The sequence below is a fragment of the Lithobates pipiens genome, unplaced genomic scaffold (genome assembly GCF_037356315.1).
Source record: "Lithobates pipiens isolate NorthernLeopardFrog02 unplaced genomic scaffold, aLitPip1_a1.2 Scaffold_22, whole genome shotgun sequence".
In the NCBI taxonomy this organism is placed as follows: domain Eukaryota; kingdom Metazoa; phylum Chordata; class Amphibia; order Anura; family Ranidae; genus Lithobates; species Lithobates pipiens.
This window is the reverse complement of record NW_027507784.1, coordinates 328,505,809-328,522,559: the sequence shown is the minus strand read 5'-3', so window position 1 is coordinate 328,522,559 and position 16,751 is coordinate 328,505,809. Positions and strand designations below refer to the sequence as shown.

At 44.0% G+C, this 16,751-nt stretch overlaps 1 protein-coding gene and 1 long non-coding RNA gene across 2 annotated transcripts in view; one reads left to right on the top strand and one right to left on the bottom strand.

Annotated features, from left to right (window-relative positions):
- The window catches only part of AAMP (angio associated migratory cell protein), a 57,113-nt gene extending 54,744 nt beyond the window's left edge, over nt 1-2,369 (bottom strand). Inside the window, exon 1 of the mRNA XM_077449636.1 lies at nt 2,216-2,369. The gene's annotated coding sequence lies outside the window, so the exon portion shown is untranslated. The remainder of the gene's footprint in view (nt 1-2,215) is intronic.
- Nucleotides 2,370-2,462: 93 nt separating this feature from the next.
- On the top strand, nt 2,463-14,192 carry LOC143925057 (uncharacterized). The gene is made up of 3 exons (XR_013261934.1): nt 2,463-2,603; nt 7,897-8,083; nt 13,793-14,192. It is a non-coding gene; the product is annotated as an uncharacterized LOC143925057 (long non-coding RNA).
- The last annotated feature ends 2,559 nt before the right edge of the window (nt 14,193-16,751 follow it).

Sequence of the window (16,751 nt, the reverse complement as noted above, 5' to 3'; positions counted from 1 at the left end):
CCGTCGGTGTTTACAATATGAAGGCTCAGACGTAACGATTACCTGTAAACAAACCGGCGTCATGACAACACCGGTTCCTCTCTCCCCTCTCTGTACAGCTCTGTGACAATTGCAGTCACAGCCATTCCTCCATATTCTGCCAATACTCTGCAATAATTAACCTGTCAATACTCGGCGATACCCAGCCATGCTCAGCCAATATTACAGTGGGGGGATATTGTGGATATTATAGTATGGAATATATGGTGTTGGAATTTTCAAAGGTTTTTGCAAATTCAATTATTATTTGCTGATCCGAAAAATGATCCGATCCGTGACTCTGATCCGAGGAACAATCCGATCCGTGAGTTTTTTGATCCGTTGCACCCCTAATTTTAACGGTCAGATTATTTTAACCGTGAGAGACAGAACAAAAAGACCCAGAAAAACACATAAAAAAAAATAGAAAAAAATAAAATAAAAATTATAAATTGATTTGCATTTTAATGAGTGAAATAAGTATTTGACCCCTTCGCAAAACATGACTTCGTATTTGCTGAAGAAACCCTTGTTGGCAATCACAGAGGTCAGACATTTCTTGTAGTTGGCCACCAGGTTTTCATACATCTCAGGAGGGATTTTGTCCCACTCCTCTTTGCAGACCCTCTCCAAGTCATTAAGGTTTCCAGGCTGGCATTTGGTAACTTGAACCTTCAGCTCCCTCCACATATTTTCTTTGGGAATAAGGTCTGGAGACCGGCTAGGCCACTGCAGGACCCTAATATGCTTCTTCTTGAGACACTTCTTTATTGACTTGGTCGTGTGTTTTGGATCAATGTCATGCTGGAATACCCATCCACGGCCCGTTTTCAATTCATTTTCAAGGAGGTTGTCACACAAGTTGACGGTACACGGTCCTGTCCGTCGTCCCTTTGATGCGGTGAAGTTGTCCTCTCCCCTTAGCAGAAAAACACCCCCAAAGCATAATGTTTCCACCTCCATGTTGGACGGCGGGGGATGGTGTTCTTGGGGTCATAGGCAGCATTACTCCTCCTCCAAACACAGCGAGTTGAGTTGATGCCAAAGAGCTTGATTTTGGTCTCATCCGACCACAACACTTTCACCCAGTTCTCCTCTGAATCATTCAGATGTCCATTAGCAAACTTCAGATAGGCCTGTACATGTGCTTTCCTGAGTAGGGGGACCTTGCGAGCGCTGCAGGATTTCAGTCCTTCACGGTGTAGTGTGTTACCAATTGTTTTCTTGGTGACTATGGTCCCAGCTGCCTTGAGATCATCGACAAGATTCTCCTGTGTAGTTCTGGGCGGATTCCTCACCGTTCTCATGATCATTGAAACTCCACGAGGTGAGATCTTCCATGGAGCCCCAGACCGAGGGAGATTGACAGTTATTTCGTGTTTTTCTTCCATTTGCAAATAATCGCACCAACTGTTGTCACCCTCTCACCAAGTGGCTTGGCGACGGTCTTGTAGCCCATTCCAGCCTTGTGTAGGTCTACAATCTTGTCCCTGACATCCTTGGACAGCTCTTTGGTCTTGGCCATGGTGGAGAGATTGGAATCTGATTGCTTCTGTGGACAGGTGTCTTTTAGACAGGTAACAAGCTGAGATTAGGAGCACTCCCTGTAAGAGAGTGCTCCTAATCTCAGCTCACTACCTGTATATTAGACACCCGGGAGCCAGATATCTTGCTGATTGATAGGGGGGGGGGGGATCAAATACTTATTTCACTCATTAAAATGCTAATCAATTTATAACTTTAATTGAAATGCGCTCTCTTTCTGGATTTTTATTGTTGTTATTCCGTCTCTCACTGTTAAAATAAACCGGCCAATAAAATTATAGACCGATCGTTTCTGTGTCAGTGGGTCAAATACTTTTACTGCCCTTGTGTTGTAAAGTGCTGCGCAAACTGTTGGCACCATATAAAACCTGTATAATAATATAATATTATTAAATTATTTTTATATATATATATATATATATATATATATATATATATATATATATATATACACACACACACACAATTCTACACCCGCACTGCAGTCACCAGACGCCCCCCACCATAGCAGTAAGTTGTCACCCGGATGTCATAGTCTGGGGCCCCTCTGATACCTCCTCCAGGAAGCCCCACACACGGTCCCCCGAGGAAGATAGGTAGACACCCCCCCACACACACGTGTCCAGCCCGGGGGGATCCCCGGATCACTTACCTGTCACTGGGCCCCGGATACCTCCCCTCCCCCTTGCGTGTTGCCCCTTTCCCCTCTGCAGCTGCACTCTGACACACGTGGGCACTCCTGGAAGGGTGACGTCGCCTGTCACGTGACTGGAAGAGAGGGGCCGAGCAGCGACCGAATCACGTGACTCAAAAGGAAATCCGAAGCTAAAGCACAGGATAGGCGGCTGGGAGTTATGTAAACCCCGCCCCGTCTTTCCCCTACCAGACGGGTGAGCGGAGAACTTTAACTCCCAGAATGCCCCGCTGTAGACAGGAAGTGACGCTACGGATGCGCCGGAAGTAGGGTCACGGGAAAAAAAAAAAGATGGCGGCGCCCTGTAGCAGGATGTTGCTGTCAGGGAGATTGCGGTGTGGTTTAGGTGAGGATATTCTGTGATGTAGATGTATGTAGTCTTGCCTGGTGGTGTATGGAGTATATATATACCTAACAACATGTCTGACAGGGGTCTGCAAGAGCTTCTGTCCTGTATTGGTAGACGTGTCTGTGTCCTCTGACAGCAAAGAGAACCTGTCACTATTTTTTTGTTTTTTTGCTGTTGGAAGCGTATGTCCAGCCAGCAGTCTTCTGTAGTCTTTCATGATGTTCTGCTTCAGGCGGCCCTGTAATGACATATTCGGCGACCCATCGCAGTTTGCTACGGAGGTGACGTTCCGTCGCCATCTTGCTACACCCCACACTCGTCCACAGTAAGGATACACTAAGCCCTTGTACACACGGTCGGACATTCCGACAACCAAATCCGTCAGATTTTTTCCGACGGATTTTGTCCGAAACTGTTGCATACACACGGTCGGACAAAGTTGTTGGAAAATCCGATCGTTCAGAACGTGATGACGTTATTTCGTTACGATGGGACTACATTCAGGCTAGTAGCCAATAGCTTTGATGTAGGAATTTGATCTGAGCATGCGTGGCACTTTGTCCGATCGAAATTCTCTACACATGATCGGACAATGTCCGATCGGATCATGTTGTCGGAAAGTTTTATAGCCCAGCTGGAAAACTTGGTCTGTCGGATATTCAGACGGAAACAGTCCGATGGAGACCACACACGGTCGGATTATCCGACAACACGGTCCGATCGTACATTTTCCGTCGGAATCTCCGACCGTGTGTACAAGGACTAAGAGGGGGTAAAGCGGACATGTTGTTACACCCACCAGAGTTTTGCATTTAAGATGTATTTATAACAGTAAAGTGAAATACAGGACTTAGAACTCCGTCTGACTGCTGAGATGTTGAATTTTAAAAGCGGCGAACTTCTGTGAGATTAGCAAACCTGTGAGATTTCTGCTGCTTTTAAAATTCAAGATCTAAGTAGTTAGACGGAGTTGTAAGTCCTGTATTTCACTATATAAACTGACATTACTGTTATAAATACGTGTAAAATGCAAAACTCCAGTGGGTGTGACAAGATGTCCGCTCCCCCCCTTCTTAGTGTATCCTTACTGTGGATAAGTGTGGGGTGTAGCAAGATGGCGGCGAAGGAACGTCACTTCCATAGCAAACTGCGATGGGTTGCCGAATTTGTCGTTACACCCTTTTATGCATTGACGCCTCTCCATAGAGCCAGTTTGTGCGGACACCACACCTCCCAACTTTCTGACATGATAATGAGGGACACCTATTAGCAAAAGTATGTAGGGGTAGGACACACCCACTGCCACGCCCCCTTAAAGGAGGTATATCTACAAGGGCTTTTTTTTTTTTCACTACTATTTTTATTATTATTATTATTTACTTATTTTTATATATTTTTTTTTATCTTTTGGAATGTACAAACGCAGCGAATTAGAGATTGGATGAAAGGTTTAGTGCTGGGAAACGCTTTCTGATAAGCAGTGTATTTTATATACAACTATATAGATCAGACCAAAATGAGGAGGAAAGAGGGGCATTGTTCTGAATGAGGGACAGTCCCTCGAAATCGGGGACAGTTGGGAGCAATGGTGGACACGGCGGTCACTTGCTGACTCTGCACCATCCACAGGCAGCTTCAACAGGCTTTCCACCTGTCCAGGATTCGCCCGGACATTCCAGGTTTTGAATCGTGCTGTCTAGATTTTAGGTGGACTGAAGCCCAGACACGTTATTAGACCTGAGTCGCCCTCCCAAGATAGGCACACCCAAATCTGCCGTCTGGGTACTGCAGGCGGCCGTCTTCGGGGCAGGTTCGTCCATTGTTAAGGGACAAAGCGATGATGTCAGCAAGAGCAGTCTGACCACACCCACTGTATACGAACCGTGTTACTACTCTCCTTGGGGCACCCAGAGGTGTCCCAGGCCGCTAAAGTGTTCGGGTTTGACTTGAAGAAAAGGTGGCAACTCTAAGCTTCAAGTGGGAACTAAACTGTATCTGAGCTTCTGAGTATTTGACCTCCAGAGGATTTACCCCCCTTCCCCCCCTTCCCCCCCTTCACGACAGGCCATTTTTTGTGATACAGCACTGCGTTACTTTAACTGACAATTGTGCGGTCGTGCGACGCTGTACCCAAACAAAATTGACATCCTCCCCCCTCCCCCCCCCCCCCCGCCACAAATAGAACTTTCTTCTGGTGGTATTTGATCACCTCTGCGGTTTTTAATTTTTGCGATATGAATAAGAAAAAAGTTTTGAGGAAAAAACATTTGTTTTATCTTTCTCCTATAATGTTAATATTATTATTATTATCCAGGATTTATAGAGCACCAACAGTTTACGCAGTGCTTTACAATATAAAAAGGATACAATACAGTTATAATACAATAAAATACAAGAGGATTAAGAGGGCCCTGCTCAGAAGAGCTTACAATCTAATACTGTGGGGCGGGTGATACAGAAGGTTGTAACTGTGGGGAATGAGCTGATGGAAGTGGTAGAAGAGATTAGTTGGAGACGTGATAGGCTTCCCCGAAGAGATGAGTTTTCAGGGATTACCTGAAGGTAATAGGCTATAGAACATACCCAATAAAAATAAAATAAAAAATTTCTTTTGATTTTTAGGCCAATATATATTCTTCTACATATTTTTGGTAAACAAAAACCCAATAAGCGTATATTGATTGGGTTGCACAAATGTTATAGCGTCTACAAACTATGGGAGAGCTTTATGGATATTTTTTTTTCTTTTTTGACTAGTAATGGTGGCGATCAGCGATTTTTTTTTTTTTTTTTTTTTTTTTTTTTTTTTTTAAGCGGGACTGCGATTATTGCGGCGGACAAATCGGACACTAACTGACACTTTTTGGGGACAAGTAACACCAGTGCAGTGATCAGTGCTAAAAAATATACGCACTGTCACTGTACTAATGACGCTGGCTGGGAAGGGGTTAAAGATCTAAGGTGATCAAAGGGTTAACTATGTGCCTAGCTGTTTTTTTTTTTTTGCACTGTGTGGGAGGTGCTTTTAGTAGAAGAAGGCATGTACCTGCTTTGGCAATTGATGTAAAGGCAGTAAGGATGAGCTCAGATGTCTTCGCATGGAACACGCGCAGAGCCCGCCAGGAAGTCGCACAGCGCTGCGCTAATCACAGGCAGTGAGTCATTGCCCCAATGTGCGGCTGCAGAGATCGTGCAGTGTCTCACTGCCTGTGATTAGCACAGCGCTGCGCCCACTTCCTGGCGGGCTCTGCACGTGTTCCATGCAAACACGCCTGAGCTCATCCCTAAATGGCAGTCACGGTCTTACCCGCGACCGAAAAGAGTCGCTTGCAAAAGTCCACAGTCAAGACAATGTTTTGATGACAGGGTGGCAATCCAAGAATGTGTGACAGCGGCTCTGCGATCGATTCCTAAAGGAGGCCTTTGCTTACAGTTTCCAGAAGCTTTATGAATGTTGCCAAAAGAGTGTTGTGAAGTATGGCGATTTTATGTTGAAGGCCAATAAAGTTATACAGTAAAACTTTGGCTTGTGAGCATAATTCGTTCCGGAAACTCGCTTGTAAACCAAAGCACTTGTATATTAAAGCAAATTGCCCCATAAGAAATAATGTAAACTCAAATGATTCGTTCCACAACCATTTATTCATAGGTCCTTTAGTTTATAGTCCATATAAAAAGATTGTAGCGATGTGACCAGGTTGTGTAACCTTTTTTTTTTTTTTTTTTTTTTCTTGTTTATAGCGCAAAAATCCACAATCGGCAGCTTCCACAAGTGGATTTGAGGAAAAATCCAGCAGGAGCTACAGAGTATAAAAGAGAAGAGAGGAGCCTCTAAGTGTAGCAATATGGTTACATTTAATGAAGGTTGATGATCATCACATGGTTGATGATTAAAAGAGGCACATCTAAGTATGCAGACATCCGGGGTAAAGCAGTCCACATACACCATCCCCCGCACCGCCGGCTCTCACCGCTGTCAGTCTGCAATCGTGACCTGGAAGGCTACCCTGCAGGAGAGCGGTCTGAAAGCGAGACTTGAATCGCTCGTGGAGTGCAGTGTGGAAGGGATGACGTCCATGGTGGTGCGGGGGATGGTCTATGTGGACAGCTTTACCCCGGATGCCTGCCTACTTAGATGTTTCTGTTTTTATCATCAACCATGCGAGTTGCTAAATGTTGTACCTTCATTAAATGTAACCATATTGCTACTCTTAAGCCCAATACACACTATCAGATTTTCTACTCATTTTTGTCTTCAGATTTACCAAAACCATGTACTGGAAGGTCCTGCCTGCCTGCATACACATTGAAACTCCTAAGGTTTGACCTCGTATTATGCGGTTTTGGTAAATCTGAAAACAAAAATCAGCAGACAATCTGATAGTGTGTGTGGGGCTTTAGAGGCTCCTCTCTTCTCTTTTATACTCAGTTGTGACATGACTCTACTCTTATATCAAGACATCGCTTGTATATCAAGTCAAAATGTTTTTAAACATTTTGCTTGTCTTGCAAAACGCTCTCAATCCAAGGTTTTACTGTCATTTGTATCTTTTGATTTTGTTTGTTTTTCTGATATCATTCACCAAACTTTTTAGGCCTGCCTCATATGTACAGTAAAGTTCGGAGTGGTGGTCTGGATATTGGGGGTTCATTTCCCCAATTTTACTTAATTTTATACTTTATATAAATTTTTTAATACTTTTTTTGTGAAAAGATGAGCTTACTTTTTTGACTAATTTTAAAGTATAACTAAACTGGGAATTAAAGTGTAAATAAAGCTTTTTGCGTTTCCACCAAAGCAGGAATCTAAAGGAAATCTATTAATGGGGACACTTGGTCCTGTAACATCTATCTAAGGGGGAATTTCCCACACGTTGAAAAGATATCCCCTTAACTTTGTTTTTTTCCTTGTGGGAGGGGGCTGCATCCGATAACTTGAATTTGTGCAGCTATACTGGTTATTATGCTCCTTCCTTCTTTTTATCCATTGTAGTTTCTTATAGGTGTCTTGCATATCCTTTAAGATATATATCTTTGTTGGTTTGTCATTGATTTTATATGATGTCCATCCTTCCTTTTTTTTTTTTTCCTTTTGTTATGTGGAAAAATTCAATAAATAAAAAAAAAAAAAAGATAATATTCCCTTACTCCCGGTTGTGTCTTTAGGAAGGGAAGTCATCCTATTGAGACACAGATGGGGAAAAAAAATGTTTGGCTTTCAAAAAAATTACTTTTAGTAACGTATTAAAAAAAATAAAAGATGATTCTTTATTATTTATTTTTTTTGTAGGCATTTTTCAAGGTGCAGGAGGAAGAGTCGCCACCTTAATGCCACCAGGAGCTCCTAATATCAAAACACTGCACAGCAGGTCACCTCAGCGGGGAAAAGCTGAAGACCACGACTCCGGGTACACTGGCGGCTACTATGTTGGGGGTGTGAAAGGACGCAACCCCATGAAAACAGTGGGCATTGCATGGTATGACAAACCACAGAGGGCTACATCCATCCAAATGTGATGTTTGTTAAGGTGAAAGTGATTCCAAAGGGTTAAAATATGTTTTTAAAATAACACACATGGTATACTTACCCGTAGCCCCTTCCTCCTCCTCCTCCTCCTCCTCCTCCTTCTCTGGTCTTCTGCCAGCACTCCTGGCTCCTTCCCCCTGTTGAGTGCCCCCACAACAAGCCGCTTGCTATAGGGGCACTCCTATGGGCTCACTCCCGAGCCACACACTGTGTACTTATTGAAACAAACTGGGTCTCACACCACAATTCCTGTGTCCTGGATGCATTCCTGCATGCCTGTTTTTACATTTGTTTTCAAACACATTTGTAATGTGTTTGCAGTGCATTCCAGTGCGTTTTTTTTTTTTTTTTTTCTCCCAACTTGCCTCTTATACATGTTCCAATGCATTTACATGTGTTTGGACGTATTTTGCAGGGAAAAACTAGAGTGGTTAAAAAAACATTGCAATTAGGGCTGGTTCACACCACGCATGTCTGAGCGTGCGTGTGTTTTATTTTTTTATTTTATTTTTTGGGGGGGGGTGGGGGTCTGGTTTTTGCGCAATCTTAGGCAGCTCATTAATTTCAATGGGATCACTCATGGCTGACGGTTGCGATGACCTCTGGCCAAGAGTGATCATGAGGAAGAGAGACAGAATAGGAACGAGTGTGTGCTATAAGCACACACTTCCCTGTTCTGTTGTGACAGATTGTGTGTTCCTGTTAGCTAGGAACGACGATCTGTCACTTCCTACCAGAAAGTCCCCTCCCCCTTCAGTTAGAATCACCTCCCAGGGAACACCTTTCACCCCCCCCCCCAGTGTTAACCCCTTCACTGCCAGTGAAATTTTTACAGTAATCAATGCAATTTTATAGCACTGATCGCTGTATTAACCACTACCCTACCGCACATAGTCAAATGACGTCCTTGACTTTGAGCAGGGATATCTGAATGATGGCTGTAGCTACAGGCATCATTCGGATATCATTATTTCCAGCTGACGATTCTGTGCACCACAAGAATGATCATAGCGGCAGTTCCACTGCTCGATCGTGCTTATAGGCGACGGGACCCACGATACCGCTGCCATCAGGTGCTTCTCCGGGCTCTCCCATGCCATCGGGGGCCTGGGGAAAGAATCCGTTGGCGCCGGATGACTACAATAGAGATTTCCGGTGACCAGATGGTCACCAGTCATCTCTATGACCATCGGAGGCCCGGGCGCAACTTTATGATGTCATGCCCAGGTTCCCGGATGTCAACAAAGTCACAATCTCATGCTTTCCAGCCTGGAGGAGAGATGTGGGGACTTATTGACCCTGCATCTCTCCATAAAGAGGACCTGTCACATAGATTCCTATTACAAGGGATGTTTACATTCCTTGTAATAGGAATAAAAGTGATCAAAAAAAAAATGTAATAAAATAAAAATTTTAAAACGCCCCTGTCCCCGGTAGCTCACGTTCAGAAGCGAACGCACACGCAAATCCCACCCATGTATGTAAACGCTGTTCAAACCACATATGTGAGGTATCGCCGCGTGAGTTACAATGTGTGCAACAAGTCTAGCACTAGACCTGTCGTGGTCTGGTTCATGGTTTCTGATACAGAGGAGAAGTACAATTAAATCACACTTGTTTATTAATAAAAAATAAAAAGGTAAATAGAGAAAGTGTAGTCAAAGCATAGCCAGAGTCCAGTAACCGGATCGAGTAGTCAGCCAATACAGAGTTCAATAACCAGATCGGGTAATCAGCCAGGCCAGAAGTCAGGGATCCAAGTGGAGCAACAGCAAGCAGGATAAGGAGCCAGAAGGGATGTCAGCAAGCCAGTCTTTAAACGGAACTGCAGGAGATGGTTTCTTGTGGTGTGACCAAGGCGAAGGCAGAGATGAAGTGAGCTGGACAGCTTTAAGTAGGCAGGTCAGACGAGCTGGATAAGGAACAGCTGGTAACTGTGGAGAGAGATGAGAGCTGGCAATTAGCCGACAGCTGAGCAGCCAGCTCAGAGAAGGAAGGGCTAAGCCAGCCCTGACACTCTCTAACTCTAAACTGGTAACCTGTAAAAATTTTCAAAGCGTTGCCTATGGAGATTTTTAAGTACCGATGTTTGGCGCCATTTCATAAGTGTGCACAATTATGAAGCGTGACATGTTGGGTATCTATTTACTCGGTGTAACATCATCTCTCACATTATGCAAAAAAATTGGGCTAACTTTACTGTTTTATTTTTTTAAATTCATGAAACTTTTTTTTTGGAAAAAAAAAAGGCGTTGAAAAATGATTGCGCAAATACCGTATGAGATAAAAAGTTGCATCCACTCGCCCGCTGCCGCCACATCCCTCACCCTGTGTCCCTGCCGCTTCACCAGCCATCCCATTAAAGTGAATGGGACTGTGAGTGAGCCAACAGCGGGTCAGAGATTACAGTTGCCCTTTAAAAATCATGATTTAAATCAAATCTGCCCTGCTTTGCTCCTCATGGCAGGAATTATACCCCTTGTCACTTTCAAGTGAATGAGGTCTGCAAGCACTCCACAAACGCGTGCAATGCACGCACTAATGCAGTGTACAAGGGTCAAATCAGGCAGTGAGGAGGTGATCCCATGCCTTCTCGCTGCCTGTCAAATGCTCTCTGAAGAGTAATCCAAATGCAGATCACTCTTCAGAGGTCAAATTATGAACAAGCCCTAAAACAGCCGGTGAGGAAGTGCCATATCTCCTCCTAAGGCTTGGTTTGCATATGTGCAAATTGGAGGCGGTTATCAGAGCATCCAAGTCGCGTTACAGGTGAGTGTGATCGGCTCTTGATGGAGACGGTTCACACATCTCTGGGGCGGCTGCAGTGCTGAATCCAAAAGGGTCCTGTGCGTTTTTCAGGCCTGGTTCCGGTGCAAATTCAGGCAAAAATTCGGACCTGAACCGGTGAACAGACACGCCCCGGACTCAATGCTGGGAGCCGTGGCCGTACATATGTGAACTAGAGCTGCACGATTAATTGCAATCTTTTTCTCTTCCCGATCTTCAAAACAGCATGCCACAATTCTTTCTAACAAGTGCAAATAGTTCTCATAGCTGGAAAAAAAAAATCTAGGCAGCCTGCCAAGTTTTATCACAACACTCCAATAAGTAGAAACAAAGTATCTTTTCGTTATTTTATCAAAGGAAAGAACTCCAAAGTGTAAATGAGGGAAGTTTAACCATTTAAAGACCAAACCTTTTCTGACATTTGTTGCTTACAAGTAATAATCATTATTTTCTGCTAGAAAATTAATTTGAACACCCAAACATTTTTTTAATAAAAAAAAAAATAATTTTTTTTTTTTTTTTAGCAGAGACCCTATAGAATAAAATGGCGATTGTTGCAATATTTTATGTCACACCGTATTTGCACAGCGGTCTTTCATTTTCTTTTTTTAAATCTTTCATTCTTTATTTTCAATTTTTACATGCTTATTCCATACAAAAAAAGAGGTAATTGGTTATAAGCAAAGATGCTATAAGTAACAAATCAAAAATGTACCATAATTTTCTTGTGTGTAAAATATATACAGTGGTGTGAAAAAGTGTTTGCCCCTTCCTCATTTCCTGTTCCTTTGCATGTTTGTCACACTTAAGTGTTTCGGAACATCAAACCAATTTAAACAATAGTCAAGGACAACACAAGTAAACACAAAATGCAATTTGTAAATGAAGGTGTTTATTATAAAAGGTGAAAAAAAATCCAAACCATCATGGCCCTGTGTGAAAAAGTGATTGCCCCCCTTGTTAAAACATACTATAACTGTGGTTGTCCACACCTGAGTTCAATTTCTCTAGCCCCACCCAGGCCTGATTATTGCCACACCTGTTCACAATCAAGGCATCACTTAAATAGGAGCTGCTTGACACAGTAAGGTCCACCAGAAGATCCTTAAAAGCTACACATCATGCCGAGACCCAAAGAAATTCAGGAACAATTGAGAAAGAAAGTAATTGAGATCTATCAGTCTGGAAAGGGTTATAAAGCCATTTCCAAAGCTTTGGGAATCCAGCGAACCACAGTGAGAGCCATTATCCACAAATGGCGAAGACATGGAACAGTGGTGAACCTTCCCAGGAGTGGCCGGCCGCCCAAAATTACCCCAAGAGCGCAGCGACGACTCATCCAAGAGGTCACAAAAGACCCCACAACAACGTCCAAGGAACTGCAGGCCTCACTTGCCTCAGTTAAGGTCAGCGTTCATGCCTCCACCATCAGGAAAAGACTGGGCAAAAATGGCCTGCATGGCAGAGTTCCAAGGAGAAAACCACTGCTGAGCAAAAAGAACATCAAAGCTCGTCTCAATTTCTCCACAACACATCTTGATGATCCCCAAGACTTTTGGGACAACATTCTGTGGACCGATGAGACAAAAGTGGAACTCTTTGGAAGGTGTGTGTCCAAGTATATCTGGCGTAGAAGGAACACTGCATTTCATAAAAAGAACATTATACCAACAGTAAAATATGGTGGTGGTAGTGTGATGGTCTGGGGCTGTTTTGCTGCTTCAGGACCTGGAAGACTTGCCGTGATAAAAGGAACTATGAATTCTGCTGTCTACCAAGAGATCCTGAAGGAGAATGTCCGACCATCTGTTCGTGTACTCAAGCTGAAACGAACTTGGGTTCTGCAGCAGGACAATGATCCTAAACACACCAGCAAGTCCACCACCGAATGGCTGAAGAAAAAAAAAATTAAGACTTTGGAGTGGCCTAGCCAAAGCCCTGACCTGAATCCTATTGAGATGTTGTGGTATGACCTTAAAATGGCCGTTCATGCTCGAAAACCCTCTAATGTAACTGAATTAGGACAATTCTGCAAAGATGAGTGGGCCAAAATCCCTCCAGGACGCTGTAAAAGCCTCATTGCACGTTATCGCAAACGCTTGGTTGCAGTTGTTGCTGCTAAGGGTGGCCCAACCAGTTATTAGGTTTAGGGGGCAATCACTTTTTCACACAGGGCCATGATGGTTTGGATTTTTTTTCACCTTTAATAATAAACACCTTCATTTACAAATTGCATTTTGTGTTTACTTGTGTTGTCCTTGACTATTGTTTAAATTGGTTTGATGTTCCGAAACACTTAAGTGTGACAAACATGCAAAGGAACAGGAAATGAGGAAGGGGGCCAACACTTTTTCACACCACTGTATATATATTCACACACACACAGAAATGTAAGGAAAAAAAAAACACCAGCATAGCGGTCTTTCAAATGCTATTATTATTTTTTTTTTTTAATACACTTTTTAATGAATTTATAAAAAAGATAAACAGTAGTTAGCCCAATTTTTTTTTTTTGTCTAATGTGAAAGATGATGTTACACAGCAAGACTCATGATCTTTATTCTAGCCAAAAAAAAAATCGTGATTCTCATTTTATCCAGAATTGTGCAGCTCTAATGTGAACCCTGCCTAACTGTTTTGTCAAACGCAACCTGAAGATTGATTCACTTCGCATTGCTTTTCAAAGGGAGGGCAGCCACACATAAAAACGAGTCTGAACTGTTTCTCAGCAGGATTATAGGGGGTTAGGCATGCTGTGATTGTACACAGACCCGAGTAGCAGCACGCAGATTAGTGTCAGGTGCCAGCTGCTCTGATTTTACATTGTAACAACCTCTCGTAATCTTTTTTTTTTTTTTTTTTTTTTAAACAGGGCGATCGGGTTCCCGTGTGGCATCCTACTATTTCTGTATGCAAAGAGGAAGGTGAATCAGAGACGTGTGCTGCAGATGAAATCGTTGCAGCGGATGAGAGATGCCAACAAAGGGCCATATCAGAGCGATAGATACAAGTCTGTGTAGACGGCCTCCATGTTCTATCGATCTTCTGGACTCACAAGATGCATTTGAAGTTTTTTTTTTTTTTTTTTTTTTTAACTGAAGATTAAAAATGTAAAATATTGCAGCTCATCAGTCTTTAGATATGTGATGGCTGCATTTGTTTTCTTTTTTGCAGGCTTGTCTATAATGGTGTTGCAATTGTAATTATCTTTTGTGGATGGGTTGGTTAAATTGTGCAATAAATATATTCTATTAAATGAAGAAGCAAACTTTTATCATGACTGATCATTGTCATCTATAAATAAGATATTCCTTGTTTGTTGTTATTCAAAAGATTGATGAGCAGAGAGATTTATATCATGGATTTGCATTTTTCATGCAGAGATATCCATACCCAGAATTCAGCTTTACATAAAGGTTTGGTATCAGTTTTATTCTGTTTCATAGATCTTTGGACACATCTGACATTTGTGCAACAGCCAGTGTTGCCAGACTGCCAGTTTCCTGTCGCATCATGGCAGCATACACTCTGGGTTGTGACTCCGCCCCCCACAACCTGATAGGACCACATAGCTATAAGATAATGATACGCCCCCCGCCCCGGTATTCTCTTACTTTTCCTCACCTTTTGGGACCGCACGAATCATCACCCTCTTACCGCTTCGCCCCAGCCAGGTTCTAGCCTCTCCTGGGTGGAAGTCCTTACCGGTACATCCTTTAAAGGAAGCTAAATGGAAGGAACCCCACTTTGGTGATCTCAGGGGTATGAATACTTTTTCTCTGCAAACAGAGCATTGCCTCTACAGGCTGAAGGCATAAAATAAAAAATTGATCTATAAGCCTTAAACAGGCTTAGTACCTGCGGTGGTCTCTGGTTTCCTCTTCCTTTCAGGTGTCACTCTGTCTGCAACATGAGGGCATACTCTCTACCTTCAGTATCTCTTGTCACCTTAGGTTGTTTTTTTTTTTTTTTTTTTGCCTTTCCCCCATGTTTTACTTCTTTTTGCTGAGCTCTGTAGTCCCACAGCAGCGTCAGCACTCTTCCTGGTCGCTCTGCCGCTTTGCACATGCTCAGTGTGCAGTTTGGGCAGCCTGTGTATCTGTGTTTCTTCCCTTTTCCAAGATGGTGGCCGCGCGGCGCTACTGCGCATGCGTAGGTGGGACGTGACCCCGGTGGCAATTTTAAAAGGGGAAGATGCCTTTTTTTTTTTTAATGCAGATGTTCTTTTTGCACTTCTTTTTGCTCAGCTAAAATTCCTGACTGCTGCATTTCTGGATTTCTGCCCCAGTGTTGCCTCACTGCTTGATGAGTATCTCCCCTGTTTTTTTTCTTCTCTCTATTCTTCTTCTGCCTTCTGTTTGTGGCTTTATCTTCCTTCCCCTTTTGTGTTACCTGTGTCTTTAGGCTTCCTCTGTTCCCTATCCATGGAGACCACTGCTCCAGTAGATCACCACCAGCCTAATAGGTAAGCGGGGAGGAGTTTGGCAAGTAGAGAAGTTAGAAAAAGAGAGCAGGACGCACTAACGCTGCCTAAATGGTTAGCCCCATCAGGTCCGCAAGATCATCTAGCAGAGATTCCTCGCATAGAAGAAGCCGCTCTGGCCATAGGCAGAGCCATTAGGGTGGAAGAAGTCGCTCAGGGAAAGGGAGTCACAGGAGGAGTCACTCCAGGTCTCGTTCAAGCCGCAGCCATTCCAGCTGAAGAAGATCCCCTTGACCGGAGGCGCCATTCACCAACACGCCACTCCCGTCCTTCTGAAAATACCTGCTGGGTAAGCGGGGCCTTAGCCCCTCCAAACAGATTGGCATGCCGCAGGTGCTTTTGAGGAAGCCATTAGCTGGGAGGAGTCTCAGGAGGCCCAACCAAAAAGGAGAAAATATTTTCCGAACCTGAAGAGAGAACCCGAAGCCTTCCCCTTCATTGATGAGCTAGAGGAATTTATCAGAGACAAGTGGCAGAGACCCGAGAAGAAAGCAAGTCTCAACAATCGGCTTGCCAAATTATATCCCCTAAAAGAGGCTAAAATGAAATCTCTCGTGTCCCCGCCAGTGATGGATGCATCCCTCATGCGCCTAGCCAGGCACGTTACACTCCCTATTGAGGACGCCGTGTCATTCAAGGACGTCCTGGATAGGAAGATTGATACTGATCTCAAAAGAGCTTACCTAGCAGTAGGAGGCGCGTGCAGGCCAGCAGTGGTACTTGCAGCTCTGGGTAAGGCTATTGCCAGTTGGTCAGCAAGCACAGAAAAGCTTGTATCCGAGGGCAATTATCAGGACCAGATAGTTAGGGCCCTGCAAGAACTAAGCCTTGCAGGGGATTTTGTGGCAGAGGCGTCTGTGGATGCTGTTAAGTCCGCATCCAGGGCTATGTTGTCCTCAGTGATGGCCAGACGAGCTCTCTGGCTCAAACCCTGGGCGGCAGATCCTGCTTCCAAGTCCAATTGGTGCCGCATCCCGTATGATGGCGAGAACCTTTTCGGCGCCAAATTGGACTCTGCTATTTCAAAGGTCACTGGCGGAAAATCAGTGCTTATCCCCTCGGATAGAAAGCCAAAGCTTCAGAGGCCTCCTCCCTTTAATCGTAACCTCCCGGACAGGTACAGGGATGCCAAGTCCTATAGGCCTGGTAGGGAGTACAGAAGGAACTGGAAGGCCCCTCAAATGTCCTTCCTGAAGTTCCAGAAGCCCAGGACCCCGGCATCTACTGACCAGAAGTTCTTTTGAAGGTGCGTCCGCCCAGCCAGCAGTGGTGGGGGCCAGACTCTCAAGGTTCACGCTGGTCTGGGCGGAAACGATAAGAGACCCCTGGACGTTACCCACCGTTCCTG